Below are 21062 nucleotides of genomic sequence, written 5' to 3'. Positions count from 1 at the left end.
AAAGGAGCCTAGAAACTCCTTCCTGCAACCTTCTCCTTTCAAGGACAAAAGTAAGAGAGGTATAATAATAGCACCAATAAGCATATCTCACACTCAGGAGGCACTACTGTGGCCTAATTATTAAAAGACTGAGATTCCGCAGGACCCTCTGGTCAAACTGGCTTGCCTCAAGACCCTGCCTGATTCACCTCCACCCCAGTGGTCCAGAAGGGGTCTCTGGGGACCTGGTTGCTTGGTTAGTGTTGAGGTTGGTGCTTGTCTCACATGGTTAAGGACTTGGGATGTGAGTCCTTGGGAGAGCTGGTGTTTGGACAAATTGAAGAGGAGGAGGTGAAGATGGGAGGACAGGAACATTTACACTCAAAAAGGGATGGGATAGAGAAGTAAAAAGGGTTGAAAGCTCCCCAGATTGAGTTGTTCGAGACCTGGGCTAAGTCTGTGGTGGCAGCCTATGCTTGCAGCCACTTACAGTGGAGGTCAGTGGAGACCCCTGCTCCGGACATTCTCCAGACAATATCTGACTGGGGACACATCCGTCTGTCCCACTTGTCTATGTTATATTCCACATTGGGAGTGGGTCTATCTAAATGCCTCTAAGTCACCTGGCACACAGCAGGTTCTCATTAAACCATCTGTAGGATGGATTATGAGCCTCCTTCCAGGTAGCTCCCCAGGTAGACAAGGAGTCCCTGCCTGAACAGCACCGGACAGTGCAAGTGTGGGAAGAACCTGGAGACACCCAGATGTGCAGGAAACGTGCTCTCTGCTGGGCTGTGTTGAGTGATCCTGTCAGCATCTGTTGTGCATAGGTCTCCATCTCCCACAGTGGAGAGCAAGCTGCTAGGAGGAGGAGAGGAAAGGAAAAGAGGAATAGGAGAAAGGACAGTGACAAGAAAGGAAAACAGATTCTAGGTGAAGGGACCCAAGACATCCCCTTCTGGAATAAGGATGAGGGCGAAGAGAACAAGAGCTAAAACCGGAAGGAAGGAAGCGGGATGATGTGTAAATGACGGACTGGGTGGGGAGGTGGGGAGGGAGGAGTTCTAAGGGGAAACCTTAAAACTAGAATGATAATTTTTATGACATAGTAAATGCTCCATCAGGTAGAAAGCCCTAAATTGGTCTCTGTGTCTGGGACACCACAAGGCTATCCAGCATTTTGAAAGAACAAATTAAGTTAGGGAGCTGAATCAAGAGCAAGAAAAAAAGCAATGAATCTGAGGACTCATTTTCTTTTCTGCCACTGACTAGGTGTGTGAACTTTGCCTTGCTCGTGTCACATGGCTGTGGGCAGGAACACACGAGAGATGTAGAGAAAAGTTTCTTCAAAACAAAGTGCTTTATCAATATAAACTTGTATTAATTCCAGTGTAGATAATTTTGCAGGTGTAAGTCATTTTCCCAAATATGAAGAAACAGGATTTCTAGAATGTCATTTATGTGATTCCGCCACCTTCCCCAAATGTAACTCTTACCACCTTGTCAGGTTGAGGACCAGCATGTGACAGCTGCTAGCGGAGCCCAGACACCCTCAGGCTATCACCTCCATTTCCCAGTACACCAGGACGAGTGACTCCCATAGCCCTCTGCCCACAGCTTCCCCTGCAGTACCAGCTACTTCTCCCAGGATGCTGTCTGCAAGTGTTGGAAGAGCCATCAGAGGAAAGATAATCCTATTTCTTCTGGCGTCTCCAGAGGCTGGGGCTAGGACCCACAGGTCAAAATTACTAGGAGGAAACGTTCAGCTCCACATAAATGGAACTCTGAGCTTGGAATTTTCCAAACCTGGACAAGGAGGTCTCTGTAGTTGATGAGTCCTATCTCAGGAGGAGGGGTCACTTAGAGGACACACAACTCTATGACTTGTGCTTACAGCATCAGTAACAAAAGCTGGTGGCAAGGATAAAGATTCTGGTGACGGAAAAGAAACTTTCTGACATTCACCACTATCGTGAATTTTTTTTTTTTCTACAGAAGAAAGAAGGCCAACATTAACACGTCAAGTCTGGGCAATAGAACCTCTCGTTAAGAATAGGGCCAAGACAGTAGCGGGCGTGCAGGAACAAAGAAGTGCATTTGGCTCTGTCTGCTGTTCACTATCTGTGGGCACAGGCCAGGCATTTTGCTACATTCACTCTTGGTTTCTCATAACATGGGGTTCAAATAGCTTAACTTACAGTGTTATTATATGGCTCAATTAAGATTTATGCTTGCAAAGTCATAAGTGAATAATACAAAAGCTAACTGCCTGTCATTTACCACTCAGCACTCTTGGGATCCATGATATAAATGCTGCATACTAACTTAGAAAGATCTCTTGGTTAATGATCTTTATCAATTTGAGGTAATTCCCCTCTACTCAACTTACGGAAACTTTTTATCATAAATGAGTGTTATATTTTGTCAAATGCTTATTCTGCATCAATTGATATGATCATGTGATTTTTCTTCTTTAGCTTGATGACGTGGTGAATTATATTAATTGATTTTCAAATGTTGAAAACGTCTTGCACACCTGGAACTAATCCCACCTGGTCATGGTACATAATTCATTTTACATATTGTTGGATTCAGTTCATTAATATTTTGTTATGGATTTTTATGTCTAATTTCATGAGAGATATTGGTGTTTAGTTTTCTGGTTTTATCTTCTTGTAAGGTTTTGGTATTAGGGTAATACTGGCCACAGAAAGAGTTTTAGGGAGTAGTTTCAACTTTTGGAAATCTATTTTCAGAAATAGATTTCTGAAACAGGTTGTGGAAAACTGGTGTTAATTCTTTAAATGTTTGGTAGAATTCGTCAGTGAAAACATCTGGGCTTAGAGATTTCTTACTTAGGAGGTTTTAAACTATAAAATTAATTTCTATATGATTATAGGGTTCTTCAGATTTTCTATTTCATCTTGGCTGAGTTTTGGTAGTCTTGGCTTTTTAGGAGTTAGACCATTTCTTTGAAGGTGTTGAATATATGAGCATAAAACTATTAATAGTATTCCCTTATTATTTAGTTATTATTCTTTCATTGGCTTCAGGATCTATGGTAATGTCTCTATTCCTTCTGATATTGATGTTGTATCTTTTCTCTTTTTATTTTTTCAGTCTTGCTATAGGTTTATCATTTGTAAAAGTTTTTTTGAAGTACCAACTTTTTTTCCACTTATTTTTTTCCTATTGTTTTAACTTTGATTTCTCCTCTGTTTTTACTATTTTTTCTTATGCTTGCTTCTAATGTATTTTGGTTTTCTTTCTCTAATTTCTTATGGAAGAAAGATGGATTAATGATTTGAAACCTTCACTCTTTTCTAATATATAAGTATTTAGTGCTATAAATGTCCCTTCCAGCAACTCATTAGCTGAATTCCACATATTTCATATCCATTTAGTTATATGTAATTTTTAATTTCCTTTGAGACTTTCTCTTTAACCCCCAGATTCTATGGAAGTCTATTATCTAATTTCCATGTGTTTAGAGATGTTCTGGTCTTTCTGTTATTGATTTTTTAGTTTGATTCCATCATGATCAAAGAACACACTTTATATTGGTTTAGAGAGGATTATATTCCATATAATTTTAATTCATTTACATTTTTTCAGGTTTGTTTTTTGGCCCAGGATATGGTTTATCTTGGTGGATGTTCCATGATCACTTGGAAAAAAAGGTGTATTCTTCTTCTGTTTGGTGGAGTGTTTTATATATGTCAATTAGATCTCATTGATTGATTGCATTGTTTCAATTTTCAATATCCCTGCTGATTTTATGTCTTGTAGTTCTGAGATTCTGAGACTGAGTTGTTAATGTCTCCAATAATAATTATGGAGTTATCTATTTCTCTTTTTTAAGCCATATGAATTTTTATTTATTTATTTTGTGCTTCTGTTATTTGGTGCATATACATTGAGGATCACTATGGCTTCCTGGTAGATAGACCCTTTTATCATTATATAATATCCTTCTTTTGAATCTATTAATTTTCTTTGCTCTGGAATCAGATATTAATATTTGCATTCATGCTTTTATTCATTAATGTTTTCCTGGTACACTTTTGCCAACCTTTTACTTTGTGACTGTCTATGTGATTGAATTCGGAGTTTCTTGTAAGCAGCACATAGTTGGATTGAATGTTTTTTTAAATCCACTCTGCCAATCTCTGACTTTTTAAAATTTGAGACATAATTCACATACCGTAAAATTCACTCTGTTTGAAGGTGCAATCAGTTTTTAAAATAAACTTAGGAGGTTTTGCATCCACTACCACCATGTAATTCCAGAACACTCTCTATTTTTGGGTTTCTTAATTCTCAAAAGAGGCCTCTTACCCAGTCCCTGACAGTCACTAATCTATGTTCTGTCTCTATGGATTTGACTATTTGGACATGTCAGGTACAGACTATTGTGTGGGCTACTCATGGACATATAAATGGAATCATACAATATGTGGTCTTTTCTCATTATAAAATGTCCTATGTTTCTAGTCACAATTTTTGTATTAGAGTCTATTTTTTTTTCTGTTATTAGTTCGCTGCTCTAAGTTGTTTTCGGGTACTGTTTGCCTGGTATATATTTTACATCTTTTTACTTTCAACCTATTTGATTTTTTAATTGGAAATATGTGTCTCTTGTAGATAGCATATAGCTGGATCTGTTTTTTTATAAATCCATTCTAACTAGCTCTGCTTTTTTAATTGGAGTGCTTAATCTATTTACATTAATCTAATTACTGATAAGACAGCATTTACATCAGTCATTTTGCTATTTGTTTTCTCTTATGTGTTTGTCTTACGTGTTTTTTGTTCCTCTATTCCCATGTTATTGCCTTTTTTTGTTAAATAGATGTTATTTAGTGTACCGCTTTAATTCCTTTGTTGTTTATTTTGCTACATTTTTTGAATTATAGTCATAGTGGTTATCCTAGGGATTGCAGTTATCATCTTAACTAACTATTTTCTAGTTTGAGTTGGTACTGGCTTAATTTCAATTGTAATCAAAAACTTTCTTCCTAGATAGTACCATTCCTTCTCCTCTATTTTTTTGTTGCTGTAACTTTCATAAATATTACATTTTTATACATTGTTTGCCCATCAACATAGACATTAATAATTGTTTTGTGCTTTTGTCTTTTACATTATACAGGAGAATAAATGTGTTATAAACAAAAACTTATTCATACCATCTCTAATAATTTATCTATGTATTTACCTTTTACCAATGTTCTTTATTTTTTCTGTCAATTAAACTTACTGTCTAGTGTCCTTCCTTTTCTACCTGAAGGGCTCCTTTTAGTTTTTCTTGTAAGGCAGGTCTGCCTGTGATGATTTCTCTCTGTTTTTGTTTATCTGAGGATGTTTTTATTTCTTCTTCATTTATTAAAGCATAGTTCTGTTAGATATAGAATTCTTGATTGATATTCATTTCCTTTCAGCACCTTGAATATGTCATCTGGCCACCATGGTTTGTGAGAAAAATGAGCTGTTTCTTACTGAGGTTCTCCTGTATGTGAGAGCCACTTCTCTCTTGTTGCTTTTGACAATTTTAGTATGCTGTGTCTATGTGTAGATTTCTTTGAGTTTATACTCCTTGGAGTGTGTTGAGTTTCTTGGATGTGTAGATTATTTTTTCAACAAATATTTTTTCAAATATTCTTTCTCCCCCTTTTTCTCTCTCCTCTTCTTCTAGGACTCTCATTATCTGTAAATTGATATGCTTGATGGTGTTCCACAAGTCTCTGATGCTCAGTTCAATTTTCTTCATTCTTTTTTCCTCTCTGTTCATCAAACTGGATAATCTCTATGGACCTATCTTCCCATCTGAGTCTTTTTTCTTTTTACCTAAATCTGCTGTTGAGCCACTCTAGTGAATTTTTCATTTCCATTTTTGTACTTCTCAACTCTAAATTTGCTATTTGGTTCTTTTTCACAATTTCTAGCTCCTTATTGATATTCTCTATTTGGTGAGACATTATTCTTTTAATTTCCTTAGATCTTAAGATGGTTTTGTTAATTCTTCTAACATACTAATATGGCTGATTTAAAGTGTTAGTCTGGTAAGTTTACCTTCTAGTCTTCCTCAGGGCTGTTTCTATTGATTGTTTTTTTTTTCTTTTGTGTGGGCCACACTTTTGTCGAATGTCTCATGTTTATTGTTGAAAATTGGACATTTTACGTAACATAATGTGGCAACTCTAGAAATCATAATCTTACGCTTACCAAAGATTTATTGTTTTTGCTGTTTGTTGTTATTGTTTGTTTGATTAATAATTTTTCTGACCTAATTCTGTAAAGTCTGATTCTTTGTCATCTTTGGACACTGAAGTCTCTTCTCAGTTAGCTTAGTGGTCTGCTAATGATTGGATAGAGATTTCCTTAAATGCCTGAAACCTGTAAGTCTCTTAGACTTTACCAAGAGACTGTATGTGAAGGTCGGGGCATGACTTCAACACTCAGCCAGGCAAGTTGACAACTCTGCTTAAGCTTTTCCTTCCTGCTTGTACACAACCTCAAGGTCAGCCAGAGGTGAGACTTTAGGACCTCTCTGGTCTTTCCTGAGCATGTGCACAACCCCAGGCGTGCACAGAGTTCTATACATGCCTGTGGTCATCTAGATTCCTAGGGATATGTCAGAGCTCTTCAAAGTCAGTATACTAATATCATTCTTTAGCTTTTCTTTTCAAGTTTTTTAATTAGAATATTGTTTGCCTCAACTGTTATCCACTGCCTCAGGCATTCATGAAGTGAAACCATGACCTCTAATTATTTTTGACAAATTCCCTTGGGGAAAATGCTTTTCAGACTTGGTGAGCTCCAGGTCAGGTCAAAAAAAAAAAAAAAACAGCGTTGTGGTTGTGGTCTTGCAGCAATCCACCCAATAAGTCACATAATGACAAATTCTCTGGGTACAGGGATTTGAATGAACTCCAACTACTTTCTATCCCCTCTGGTGCATCCATGCTGTCACTTTTTATTGTGATTATGGGCCATTCATTTTCAAGGCTACCACAAAGCTAGATGGGGGCAGAATGGAATAGTGTAAATTAAAACACTACAAAACTCATCAGGTTCTTACTGATATTCATCTGTTTTTCTTGAATAGACACTCCCCAGATTGGTGCAAGCCTTTGTTAAATTTCCAGAGTTCTGAAAAAATTGACGCTGACAAGTTTCATCAGTTTTCTCTTTGTTTTTGTGAAGGAGAGAATTTTTAGAAGTCCTATTCCACCATTTTTGTTGATATCCCTCCAATTTCTGTCTTTTGGTTGGTTTATCAGACCATTTACATTTAAGGTAATTACTGATGTGTTAATTTTTAAGTTTTCCATTTTATTCTTTGTTTTCAGTTTGTTTCTCTGGTTCTTATTCCTCTTTTTCTCGCCTCTTGCGAGAGTTATTTGAGTTCTTGTCAGCATTTCATCATGATTTATTTATAGTATGTTTGAATGTATCTCCTTGTATACAGTTGGTACATTCCTTAATGGTTGCTCTGAGTATTACAATATAGATATGTGACTTATCACAGCCTATGGTATCAAGATTTTACCATGGACGTCTTCCAGGGAAGTATAGAAACTTCACGTCCATTTAAGTCCCTTTACCTTCCTACTTTTAAGTATAATTTCTTGAGTATCAGATGATATTATAATTTATGTTTTAGTCATCAAGTACGATTTATAAAACTCATGAGGAAATGGATAGTTTCTTGTATGTACCCATTTTCTGCCCTTTTTGTTGTTTTTTTCTCCCTTTCTTATAGTCAAGATTTCTTCTTTTATCACTTCCTTTCTATTTGAAGAAGATTATTAGCCAATCTTTAAGGGGAGTCCTGCTAGTAACAAACTCTTCCTTTTCCTTTACTGAGGATGCCTTTTTTCCTTCTTTAATTCTTAAAAATATTTTGCCATATATAGACTACCTGGTTGATAATGCTTTTTTATCAGCACTTGAAAAATATTGTGCTACTTCCTTCTTCGTTTCATATGAGAAATCAGCTGTTATTTAAATTTGTGTTTTACCAAAGGTAATACATCATTTCTCTCTGGCCGCTTTCAAAATTTTTTATTTTTCCTTAGTTTTCCAAAGTTTAATTATGATATTTCTTCATGTGGATTTCTTCAAGTTTACCATATTTGGATTTCATTAAGTTTCTTGGATTTATAGGCTTGTATCTTTTGCCAAATTTGGGAAGTTTTCAGCCGTTATTTTCTCTCTTTTCTTTTTTGCCCCACTTTCTCTCTCTTTCCTCTCCCTTTGGGAATCTGATTACATGAATATTGGATCTTTTGCATTTACCACAAGTTCATGAGGCTCTGTTAAATATTTTTCAGTCTTTTCAGAGAAAATTTTACTCTCTCTTGTTCAAATTGAGTGAATTTTATTGATCAATCCTCGAATACACTGATTCTATCCTCTGTCATCTCCATTCTACTACTGAGCCCATACAGCAAGTTTTCTATTTCTTTTTATTTTTCAGTTTTATAATTTCCACTTTCTATAACTTCTATTTCTTTGCTAAGATTTTGTGTTTCTCATTTGTTTCAAGGGAATCTATAATTTATTTTTAAAGCATACTTATGAGATGCATTTAAAATCCTTGCTGGTGTCAGGTAATTTTTTTTTTCTCATTCAAGTTGTATATTTTTTGGTTTTGGGTGGTGAGTGATTTTTTTCATGTTCTTTACATTTTGCCTGTTATGTTAGGAGTTTCTGGGTTCAGAATGGTGAATTTTGAACACCATATTTAGGTTCAGAATTCAGGTCTTAGCCTATTTATGTGTGATATGGTTCCAGTGGAAGTCTAACTTTTTAAAAAATAGATGTATATATCAAGTACATATTGAGCACATGCATTATGAGAGAGAATAAATTTCTTGTCACAAAAGGATTTGACTGAAACTAAAGAACCACTTGTCAGGGATATTGTTAAAAGTCTTCACACATCAGCTAAGTGTTAGCTCTAGAAGAATTTTAAGATCCTTAGCCATCCTGAGATTCTATGTTTGATACACATTTTTCTCATATAAACAATATTACAAAAGGTGCACCAATTTTGAAGAATCTCAGAATACTCTACCAGCTGTCTTATAGCACAGCCCTGAAGGGTAATGAGAGTCTACCTGTTCAGACTAAGAGCTCTTTATATCCTGTACTGGCTGCCTTGTGCAGGAAGAGAAAGACAGGATTAATGAGTGCAAAGGACATCATATTTCTAAGACAAAATCACAACAATGACTGGCATCCAAGGGTGATCCCTATTTAACCTTTACCTTTGATAACTGTCATATTTTCAAAACAACCTTATGGGAAGGGCGCACAAGTGGTTCAAGTGTATTTCCTGTTCTTTAGCATCCAGTGGGATCCAACCCAGAAACCCAACTTGTTTTGGTTTGAAGGACAGGGGTAAACAGGAAGTGATGGGGCAGGGAGGAGAAGAAGGATGGTTTGTTTCTCATATAAACATTTTATTTATAAAATGTCTATGTTTCTGGGAGTCCCTATGCTTTTCTGATAAAATATAAGTTACAGGAATAAAAAAGTTTAATTCCTGGCTATTTGGAGTGACTTGGCCTTGTATTACAAAATTAATTGGATATAATTATGCTGTTTTCACAGCAATAATCACCTGCATAGGATTTGACAATGTACAAAGCACTTGTATATTATTTCATTTTGTCTTCACTACAACTCTGTGGAGTAAGCAGATTAAATATTATTATCCCCATTTTACTGTCCAGGAAAGTGAGACATCAAGCAGTTAGCTGACTTGGTCATCTAGAAAGTGGAGGAGCATAGACTACAGTTTCAAAAAAAATGCATGTATGTTTTACATACTATTCCAGAATTAACCATATGTGCTTTAACATAAAAACATCTTAAATTAATTACTATAAAGTAAGAGCAACACTCCCGAGATATGATCTTTGTTTCGCCATTTTCTCCATATACCTCCTAGCATAGATTATACCAGAGGAGGTACCCTGAACCCAATATCCTCAATATAATTTTAGCCCAATATCAATTTGTTCTTCTTGGGACTCCTTGGTAGTCCTACTTGTCTTTGCATTGCCTTTTCTCTCATTTTGCTCTTTTTCTCTAGTACATATTTAATCTTTTCCCATAACATTTGGAGAATCGCCTAGTCTCTTCTCTCCCCATATTCTCAAAGATTATTTTTTAAATCACAGCAATTGGTTTTAATGCTGGTTTTTCTGAGGTTCAGAAAGGCAGAAATTGAGTTTTATTCATTGCTGCAACCTCCATGGCCTGGTACATGTGGCATTGTTTGCATCCTACTGTCGAGTCTAGTGGCTCTCAGACTAGGTCTAGGAGTTTGGATGAGTTTTATTTGTACTGTCATACCCAGAAATTCTAGTTGCTGGAAAATTGTTACTCCAAGCATCATCAATGCAAAAATGAGTCACTTCTCACAACAGGTAAAACTATACCCCATGCAGCAAACTAAACTGATGACAACGATGCTAAACAAACAGAATAGCAGAAATTAACATTAGACAGCATGTGAACACTGTGATCAGATAAAGGTAACCTTGCCATTCTGAGAACAATGTGCTTTTACCCTCAGTTATCATCATCTGCATAGACCATGCACAGTATAATATTTTGTTCCCGAACATCGCAAGACAACCAAATGGCTGCAAAGACCCCTGAAACAGAGTTCTCTGTGCATTTTGCTCATACACTAGGTTAGCTTGTAGTTCTATAATGTTAGAAACCCTTAATTATACCCTGAGAGCGTTAGCTGAAAGGAGCCCAAAGTCAGCCATAATAATACAAGTCTAAGGCCTGAGAGTCATTCACTCTTAGAACCCAGAGAGAGGAACTGCATTTAAATGTGCTCAGACAGGCCATCCGGGTCTTGTCTCTGCCACCAGCATGAGAACAGTGTCCTCCGAGAAATTGCTGCAGTGGGCACATGCAGTCTGAGAACCAATGTCAATGCCCACACCCCTGGTGCTCTGAGGCTGCAGTTTCACCTGGTGAAAGTGTCTTTCTTACATCTTCTCCTCTCCCAGCGCAGCACTTTCTGCTGAGCAGGCTCAGCTCATTGTCCACAGAACTCCTTTAACTAGTCATTATTGTGACTGCAACTGGCAGTCTCTGAATTGTGATGCTTTTTGCATTATTGCTTTGAATTGCTCGTTACCTTCTTTATTTTAGTTTGATTTTTTATATACTTACATCTTATTTCAGCAACTAGACTGTGAGATCTTTGAGGAAAATGTAGGCCTCTTGATAAAACTCTCTACAGAACGGTCTCAGCAGAGTCATTTTCCAGGTATCTCGTCATGTGAGTATCATGAGTCTGGAGGGCCCCAGAAATGTAAATCACTAGTAGAAATTAGAGGATGTCTGTTGCTCTGCCCCAATTGATGAGGAAGGGAGTTTTATGGAAAAAGAAGTCAGCAAAACTCCACAAGGGCTGATGGCTAAAGGGAGGCCAAAGTTTAATCATAACCTCCCTCATAAATTAAGAGAAAATGAGCAGGAGCTCTAGTTAGATCAGGGCCCGTTTGCCCAACACACATTACTGTTCCTCCACCCTGGAGTGGAAGATCCTTGGTAGGGAGAGCAGCAGATCCAGGATCCTTGGACTCAGAAGGGCTTTATGACACACATCTTGTCTGGAGACCTTGGGTGTTAATCACTGAATCCTCCAAGACGGAGTCAGGGCCTCCTCAGTCCTCTTCAGCATCTCACTGGCCTCATGCACAGGTGCTGCCCATGATGTCGGATGACCAGTACAGTGAACACAGTTGTCTTCAAGTGTTTATTTATAATGATTCCAACACTTGCAATTATCAGGTCACATTTCCAGTAATAATGACTAAATCTGGGGTAAATATTTTTGCATCGTTGTCTCCTACTTCTCTCATCTTTTTTTTGTTGTTATTGTTGTTCTGTTCAGTGGCTTTTAGAAGCATGCGAAACAATCATTACTTAAGTCATTTTTAGCTAATATATTTTCCCCAGACAGCACTCTGTTGTTTAAAGTATATGATAGTGCTCCCCAAGCAAGAGGGCTTTGGAAGGGCTTGAATATCAGGTGATGGGATAATTTTGTAAAAAATACCCTTGACATATCTGGGTACATGTGCATTTTATCTGCCTTATCAACACTGTGTAGCACTTGTATCCATGCTGGTGGTGTGGCCTGAGGCCAGAGTCCCCTAAGAAGATGTTGTAGTCCATGTACTAATGTCCAGTCTCCTCCACAATGACTCTATGTGCCCACACAATCAAAATTGACTTTCTGTCGCTTTTTGTGTCTTTGTAAATCCTGTTATTTCTCCCTGAAATGTCTTCATCTTCTGCTTAAAATGCACTATCTTTTGAGGCCCAGCTCACAGACCACATTAGTTATGAAGTTGCACAGCCCTGTAGGAACCACCTGGTGGGTGCCCGGTCTGGTGGGTGCCTGGTCTGGTGGGTGCCCTAGGCTGTGATTTGATCACCGATGTGGAACATAGCTTCGTGTATCTCATGTTGCAGTTTCCTAGTTCTTTGAATTCTATCTTCATCCTGATCTCTCTAGTCGTTGCCACGTGTAATGTGTGGTCCAATTCTGGGGCCTGTGTAAGTGCACAGGATGGAACTTGAATTCTGGTCCCTAAAGTTTACCTTTACAGTAGTTACTTACCAACATCCTATGACTCAGCCTTCTTCCTCTTTCTTTCTCTTTGAGAGAGGTGACTTGTTGGCAGATCATCTCCAAAGATGAGGACTACAAAATGAGATTTGCATCACAGCCAATGACAAACACAAAGCCACATTTATGTTAATAGGGAGAAAATCATAAAAAGGATCAGGTTTTAAAGATTTTCAGACCAAACAAGCCATATTCTTGGGAAGCAACATGTAAAAAAGCATGGAGAAAATAGAAGAACTCTCTAGTAATTGTAAAGAAGGCATGAACTGGACACAATCCACCATGAGAATCAAGGCAAGGTCCATCTCTGGTTGGCTCGAATCCTCACACTCACCTAAAAGAGATGTCCATCAAAGTGACAGTAAAGGTCACATCTTAGCCCTGTGGCACACTATCTGTGTGGCTCCAACACTAGAGGAAGATACCTGATCAGCATCCAGGCCATCAACCACAAAGTTCTTGGCACATGTTTAACAGACGTCAATGGAGCTGTTCCTCTATGCAGGCCACAGGATAACATTCCAGGAATCACTCTCTGTTAAACAATATTGGCAATCTCAGAGTCTCCTGGTTCCATTGAGGCTTCATTGCCCGTTCTGCTTGGAGGTTTGTGTCTTCCTGAACCCCAAAGAGAAACCACAAACAATATTTGTTGTTGTTGTTTATGTGTGTGTTATGAAAGAAAGGATTTCTCTTCAGAGAGGTGTTCAGAGTGCTCCTCTTCTCCAGGAGGTTCCTCTGTCAGCCCAGGATGCCCACTGCCTGAGTGGAGCAAGGGGCAGGTGCCATGTGGTAATGAGCAAGCTACATAATCATTATGCTCCTCAGTGTCCTCACCTGTAAGGAGATTTGGATCAACTGAACAATTTTGTGTTGAGTGACTGCTATGAGGCAGCTACTGGCTCATGTGCATGTGGGAAGGAAGATAGAAACCCAGTAGTGAAGAAAGACATGCTCCATTCTCAAGGAGCCCACAGTTGTGAAATGCGATGCGCTTTCTTTAGTTCTAAATAAAAGTACCCATTTCAGGCCAATAAAGAGCCCACTTGTAGGGATGCTGCTACGGTAAGATGTGCACTTCATCCTCTCAGAACTCACTGGCCCCAAAACTGCCACAGAGTGAGCCAGGTGCAAAATGACACTAAATGCTTTTGTCTTAATCTTTACAACAAAGTTGTAAGCAAAGTTAATCCAAGAAAGGAAAGCAATTGTTACTATTTACTTTTGCACATTACTTTTAAAAAAAGACATTTTTATTTCACGAATAACCCATGTTAAATGCAGAACAATTTTGAGATACAGGTAAACAGAAAGAAGAAAATAAAAATCATCAAATGACTGATATTTGGGAATATATACTTCTGACCACGGCGCTGTCTCTCCACCTGCATTGTCTCAAAGGTGGAATACTGACACCCATGCTACTCTGCAACCTGCTTTGGACTTAAATGGATTTTCCACATTCATATAAGTGAATAAATCTCTACAGTGTCATTTTAATAAATGCAGTGATTCAGTTTGGGTGCGCCATTATTTGATTTTCCTAAAGAAACTATAAAAATCATCTTTATATCTATCTATATAGATCCTTATTTATTTAGAATAAATTCTTATAAATTGAATTGCTGAATCAAGACACATTTTACACATATTGCCAAATTGATTAGTTTTTTGGCAATCTACTTTGTTGATAATAAACACTAATATGGCATCCTGACCCTTTTTTTTTCCACACCATGTCACTAATCTGCTCCACAAGTTATCATTCCCACTTCAAATGACCAGCTCACACAAACTCACACGCCTGACATTGACCCACTTACATAATCATACAATGAAAGCTTTAAAATATATCATGTTTCACACTAATTAGCATGGAAAGGTGATAATCTTTTTCTCTTTTTTACCGCATCAAGTTTTCAACACCTCCCTTGCAATGTAACATGCATGTGCCAGCCTATGTGAACTATAATAACAGAGAGAGAAAACAGAGGGAGGAGGAAGGGGAAGAAGATGTCTGCCACCACATCCTCTACATTTCTAAAATCTTTAACAAAATGCATTAACTTTTTTTAAAACTTCACCATGAATCAGGGTCTATTTCCTCTGCTGGTCCTTGGACAGGGCAGGACTCAGAGACCAGGTGGAAAGGCAGGGCCCTGGGTCTTGTTCCACGCCTTAGAGTTTTGTGAACAAATCTGAGCAGATCAATTAAGCTTCCCATCTGGATCCTGATGAAAAGCTTGCCAGGCCCACCTCACATTATATTATAATTTGCTACAAAAATTACTATTAAATTAGAGAGTTATGATTAAGACCAACTGGCATATCTGCTTGGGTTTGGTTATCTTCCAGAAATGATTCAAGTTTTACATGTTTAATCAGTTTTTCTTCCAGTTATTTCAAAAGCTACTTTCATTAGGATGTTGGACACGATTACACTTAATGTTTGGTTGTGAGTGGAGAAGCCCAGGTCATGACTTGTTCACCTTCATATGCCCAGAGCATCATCTATCAGATCTATCCAGAACAAAGCCAAGACAATGGAAAAATGATCACTTGGCATAGCTACATCTGAAAATATAGGCTAAAATGCAGTTTCACTACATACAGACAAACACACTGGATGCATTTGGTTACTTTAAAATCATAAATGTTCTAATTTTCCATTTGTTTCATAGCTACCTCTGTGGACTAGGGTCAATGGAGCTAACTAGATCCATAGAATATTTTGGTGACATTTTCCCACTGGACGTAATTTTTCTTAAAGTTGCCAATAGCAAAATTAACAAATTAGTAATTTCTCCTCTGTCTCCTCATGGAGCAGCCAATGACTAGGAGAAAGAGAAGTCTGTATACCTGGTGAGTGACAGAAGATGTGAAGGCAGGAGGAGTTGGAGTTGGTGCTACAAAAGTGGAATCACAGGCTGGAGGAAAGGGAGGGCAGCAGGAATTGTTAGGTGTTGAACCCGTCCAGGCACTGCACTCAATGCTTCAGACACAATCTTGTCAGTCATTATCATTTGTCTTCATTTTATAGATAAGGAAATAAAGGCTCAGAGACAAGATACTTTTAGATGCTTACACAGTCAGTCAATAGGTGTTTGAAGGAGATTTTTCTGTACCTTTCTTATGCCAAATGTTAAACTCTTTCCTCTACCAGAATCTGGAGATCTTAAAATCATGTAGTTCCATGCCAGCCTAGATATGGCTAGGCTGAGCTGGGGCTGTTTCAAATATAAAGATCAATATCAATGATGATAGCAAGAACAATAATAATAATAAACATATACAGAGCACTGATTATGTGCCAGGCACTAGTGCAGGCACTTTATATGAGGCTTCAGCTAGGATTGGGTACGCTAGCTGCAATAAGAAAACATCACTAAAATTTTCAGTGATGGAAAGCAATGAAGGCTTATTTCTTACACATATGTGTCCAGTTTTGGTTGGCCGGAGACTGGGATCTATGTCATTTTTACTGCCTGGCAGAGGGAGGGGAAGAGCATGTCAAACCTCAAGCTGTCTCTTAAAGCGTTCACCTGGAAGTCACACAAGACCAGGAGCCACGGCCAAAGCACAATCACAAGGCCATGCCTAATTTCAAGGGGAGCAGGCTCTCCCTGAAGGCGGGATCAGAAATATTAGGCGGCAGCAGCAATGATGACCATGCATGCATGGTGACCATCAACTCCCAAATGACTATTCTGCAGAGATAAAATGAGGCACCCAGAGCTGGAGGGACGTGTCACAGGTCACACATAGCTAGCATCGATAGAGCTTGGGCTTGACTCCAGTCTGCCGTCTTTACCATCACACATTTCTGTCTCTCTAGCTATGGCTGACTGAGCACCAACCATGTACTAGACACTGCACTCAACATTTACATGATTTATATCCATTACTCCTCGAAAACGTGCAGGTTTTATTCATCACGTTTCACCAATGAGGCCCATGACCCTCACCATGAGGACAATGAAGATAGGTAACTTATTCCACTCTCATAAGCAGTGGTCAAAATTAGAACCTTAACTTGTGTGACCACAAAGCCTGTGTTCTTTGTTTTTGCCTTGTGAAATCCCTGAGAGACTTAGCATTGCCCTGAATTCAGTAAACATTAATTAAGTGCCTACACTACACAAGATACGTGAGATTTAAACATCTCTCATGTTGGCTCCTGGCGGGCAGTGACATTTGAGAGCAGTAGGCTTTCTGGAAGGAACAAAGAAAGGAGAGATTGAAATGGGTGAAAAGTCTTAGAAGTTGTGATATATACTGTCATACTTCTTTCAAGAAAGAGAACCGGTTTTACTATGATGGAATTACAAAGCATGATCGGCTATCTGGCTTTTTTTTTAATTAATTTTTTTTACTTTTTAGAGAGATTTTAAAAATGCTATTCTCATCTGGTTTTAAAGAAACAAAGTAGACTATTACTGATAACGTAGACCAACTAAAAATTGTCGTAAAAAGCACATTTTTATCTTGAGAATATATAAATAATTCACTTAAAAAGGTACATGATATAAATAACATTTGAAAATTTTTTTTTCATGTTCAGTGCATGTGCCACATATGGATGTCCACTGATAGCAACTAAAATTTTTCCAAACTCTAAGATTTAAGACCAAGGTATTGGGAAAAAATAAATAGCAGTGTGTAATTAAATTTGAGAAACTTGACTAGAGCAACTTGGTTATTAAAAAGGGGATTTTTTTGGTAATGCATACCTTGTTTTAAAAAAGAATAAATTATTTTAAAAGAGTACTATAGAAAGAAAAGTAAAAAGAAGAGATTGGACATAAGGCAACCACCAGCCCCTGAGACACCACCATGAGGATTAGAAAAAGTTACTCCTTCCACAAGACACCTTACTTCTATCTCTTGAAATACTGTGATAACGCACTGCTCTTGTTAGAATAAGACCCTCTACAGCCCTCTGCTAGAGACTCCTTGTAAAATACATGCAATTCTATGATAGCAGTTATGTGTATAGTGCCCCTAAGGATGTGCACTAAACTACAGTGTTATCTCTTGGTGGTTTCAATTTGCATTTCCCTGATGACTAATGATGTTGATCAACTTTGATATGAACATTGATCATTTAAGTACCCCCCCTTTTGTGAAGTGCTGGTTCAAATGTTTTCCCAAATTTTTAATTCATCTTTTTTGTATTGATTTGTAGAGAACATTATATAATCTAGACTGGGGCCTTTGTCTGTTGTGTGATTAAAATAATCTCTCCCACTCTGTGACTTACAATTTCATTATTTTAATATTATATTTCAGTGAAGATAAGTTCACAATTTTAACGTAGTCTGATTTGTCAATGTTTCTTTTTTATATTTGAAGCTTTTTGTATAGTATTTAAGAAATCTTTTCCTAAACCAATGACATTAATATACTCAATAAGAATATATTATAAAATGTTTACTATTTCCCCTTCACACTTGGATTTAAAATCCACGTGGACATCGTTTTGTGTGTGTGTGGATAAGGTGTCAAATAAGGGTCAAGAGACTCATCATTATATTAAAACAATATGTTTTAATAAATGTTCTTTCTGTATTCATATACAATAATAATAAAGTATCAGAAAGAGAAATTAAGAAAACAATCCCATTTACAATTGCATCAAAAAGAATAAAATACCTAGGAATAAATTTAACCAAGGAGGTTAAAGACCTGTACACTGAAAACAGTAAGACATTGATGAAAGCAATTGAAGAAGACACACATAAATGGAAAGACATTCCTTGCTCATAGATTGAAAGAATTAATACTGTTAAAATGTCCGTACTACCCAAAGCAATCTACAGATTCAATGCAATCCCTATCAAAATTCCAATGGCATTTTTCACAGAAATAGAATAAACAATCCTAAAATTTGTATGGAACCATAGAAGACCCCAAATAGCCAAGCAATCTTGAGACAGGAGAATAAAGATAAAGCAGCAAAATCTCTGATTTCAAACTATGTTACAAAGCTATAGTAATCAAAACAGTAAAGTACTGGCATAAAAACAAACACATAAATCAATGGAACAGAACAGATAGCCCAGAAATAAATCCATGCATAAATGGTCAATTAGCTTATAACAAAGGAGCCAAGAATATACAATGAAGAAAGGACAGTCTCTTCAATAAACGGTATTGGGAAAACTGGACAACCACAGGCAAAAGAATGAAACTGGGACACTATCTTATACCATACACAAAAATTAACTCAAATTTAATTAAAGACTTGAATATAAGACCTGAAACCATAAAACTCCTATAAGAAAACATAGGCAGTAAGCTCCTTGCCATTGTCTTGGTGATGAGTTTTTTGGATCTGACTCCAAAAGAAAAAGCAACAAAAGCAAAAATAAACAAGTGGGACTACATCAAACTAAAAGGCTTCTTCACAGCCAAGATAATCATCAACAAAATAAAAAGGCAACCTACTGAATGGGAGAGAATATTTTCAAATTATATATCTGATAAGGGGTTAATAGCCAAAATATATAAAGAACTCAAACAACTCCATGGCAAAAAAACAAACAATCTAATTAAAGAAACAGGTAGAAGATCTGAATAGACATTTTTCTAAAGACATGCAGATGGTCGACAGGCACATGAAAAGATGCTCAACATCACTAATCACAAAGTAAATGCAAAGGAAAACCACAATGAGATATCACCTCACACTTGTTGGAATGACTATTATCAAAAAGACAAGAAATAACAAGTTTTGGTGAGGATGTGGAGAAAAGGGAACCCTTGTGCACTGTTAACAGGAATGTGAATTGGAGCAGCCACTATGAAAAACATTATGGAGGTTCCTCAAAAAATTGAAAATAGAACTACCAAAAGATTCAGCAAGTCTACTTCTGCGTATTTATCCAAAAAAATGAAAACATTACCTCAAAAAGATATACGCACTCCCATATCCATTGCAGCATTATTTACAATAGTCGAATATAGAAACAACCTAAGTGTCCAGCGATGGATGAACGGGTAAAGAAAATGTGGTATATATACAATGGAATATTATCTGGCCAAAAAAAGAATGAAATCTTGCCATTTACATCAACATGGGTGGACCTTGAGGGCATTATGCTAAATGAATTGTCAGACAGAGAAAGACAAATATTGTATGATCTCACTTATATGTGGTATCTAACAAAAAAAACAAGCTCACAGATATAGAGAAATGATCGGTGGCTTCCAAAAACCAAGGTAGGGGGTGGGTAAAATGGGTTAATGAAGTCAAATGTACAAAATTCCAGTTATAAATTAAATAAGTCATGGGGATATAATTTACAACATGATGACTACAGTTAATAACATTGTATTACATTTTTGAAAGTTGCTGAGAGTAAATCTTAGTTCTCATCACAAGAAAAAAAAATTCTGCAACTATGTCTGATTATGGATGTTAATTAGACATCGTGGTGGTGATTTCTCAATATATAAAAATATTGAATCACTACTTTGTACACCTGAAACTAATATAATGCTGTGTGTCAATTATACTTCAATAAAAACAAAAACAAAAAACAACAGCTCTTCCTTCACTGCTCTGCAATGCCACCTTTGTCCCAATCAAGTCTATGTGTGACTATTTTTATACACCTTTATGTTCTGTTGGTCTGTTTGTCTATACTTTTGTCCCTACCGTACTATCCTGCTTAACATATTGTTATTCTAACTCTTCATGTTTAGTATTGACATGTTTAGTCATGGCCATTTAAATTTCCATATAAGTTTTAAATTCAGTTTACCCATTTTCACAAAACTAGCAAGCAAAGAGGCAGTTTGTTTTGATTGCATTAAATCAACGTATCAGTTAGGGAAGAACTGATTTCTTTACAAAATTGAGTCATTAATTATCTTGATCCATGAACATACACATTTTATGTTTTATAATTTTAAGTGTGGAGGTTTTGCATATTTGTTTTTATTGACTTGATATTTGATAGGTTTTGATATTGTTTTTTAATGGAATCTTTTTTAAATTTCATTTTCTAGTTATTGCTAATGAAAAGAAATATAATTGAGTTTTATATATTGACTTTGCTTTTAGTGATCTTGTTAAATTTTTTATCTGTAGAGTCTTTGGGTTTTTTATATGTGAAATCATGTTCTCTGGTAAAAATAAGAGCTCTGTTAATACTTCTTTCCAATGTGTATATATAATAAACATTTTACTTTTGAAATGATTTTAGATTTACAGAAAAGTTGCAAACATAATATAGATATTTGCTATCTAGCTTCCCCTTAAGTTACCATCTTTCATAACCATTTGCAAAACTTTCATAAGCATTTGTCAAAACTAAGAAACCAATAGAACATTGTTGACTAAAATCGAGAGTTTATTCAGATTCCACCAGTTTTTACACCTGTTCTTTTTCTGTTCCCAGAT

The 21062-nt window shown here is 36.8% G+C and overlaps 1 pseudogene; it reads right to left on the bottom strand.

The window, feature by feature from the left end:
* The window catches only part of LOC101397511 (NEDD4-binding protein 2-like), a 116868-nt pseudogene that overhangs the window by 19405 nt on the left and 76401 nt on the right, over positions 1 to 21062 (bottom strand).

The sequence above is a fragment of the Ceratotherium simum genome, chromosome 3 (assembly GCF_057802395.1).
Source record: "Ceratotherium simum simum isolate JZ-2026a chromosome 3, ASM5780239v1, whole genome shotgun sequence".
Lineage (NCBI taxonomy): Eukaryota > Metazoa > Chordata > Mammalia > Perissodactyla > Rhinocerotidae > Ceratotherium > Ceratotherium simum.
Note: the sequence above shows the minus strand (reverse complement) of the source record. Positions and strands in the feature narration are given on the sequence as shown.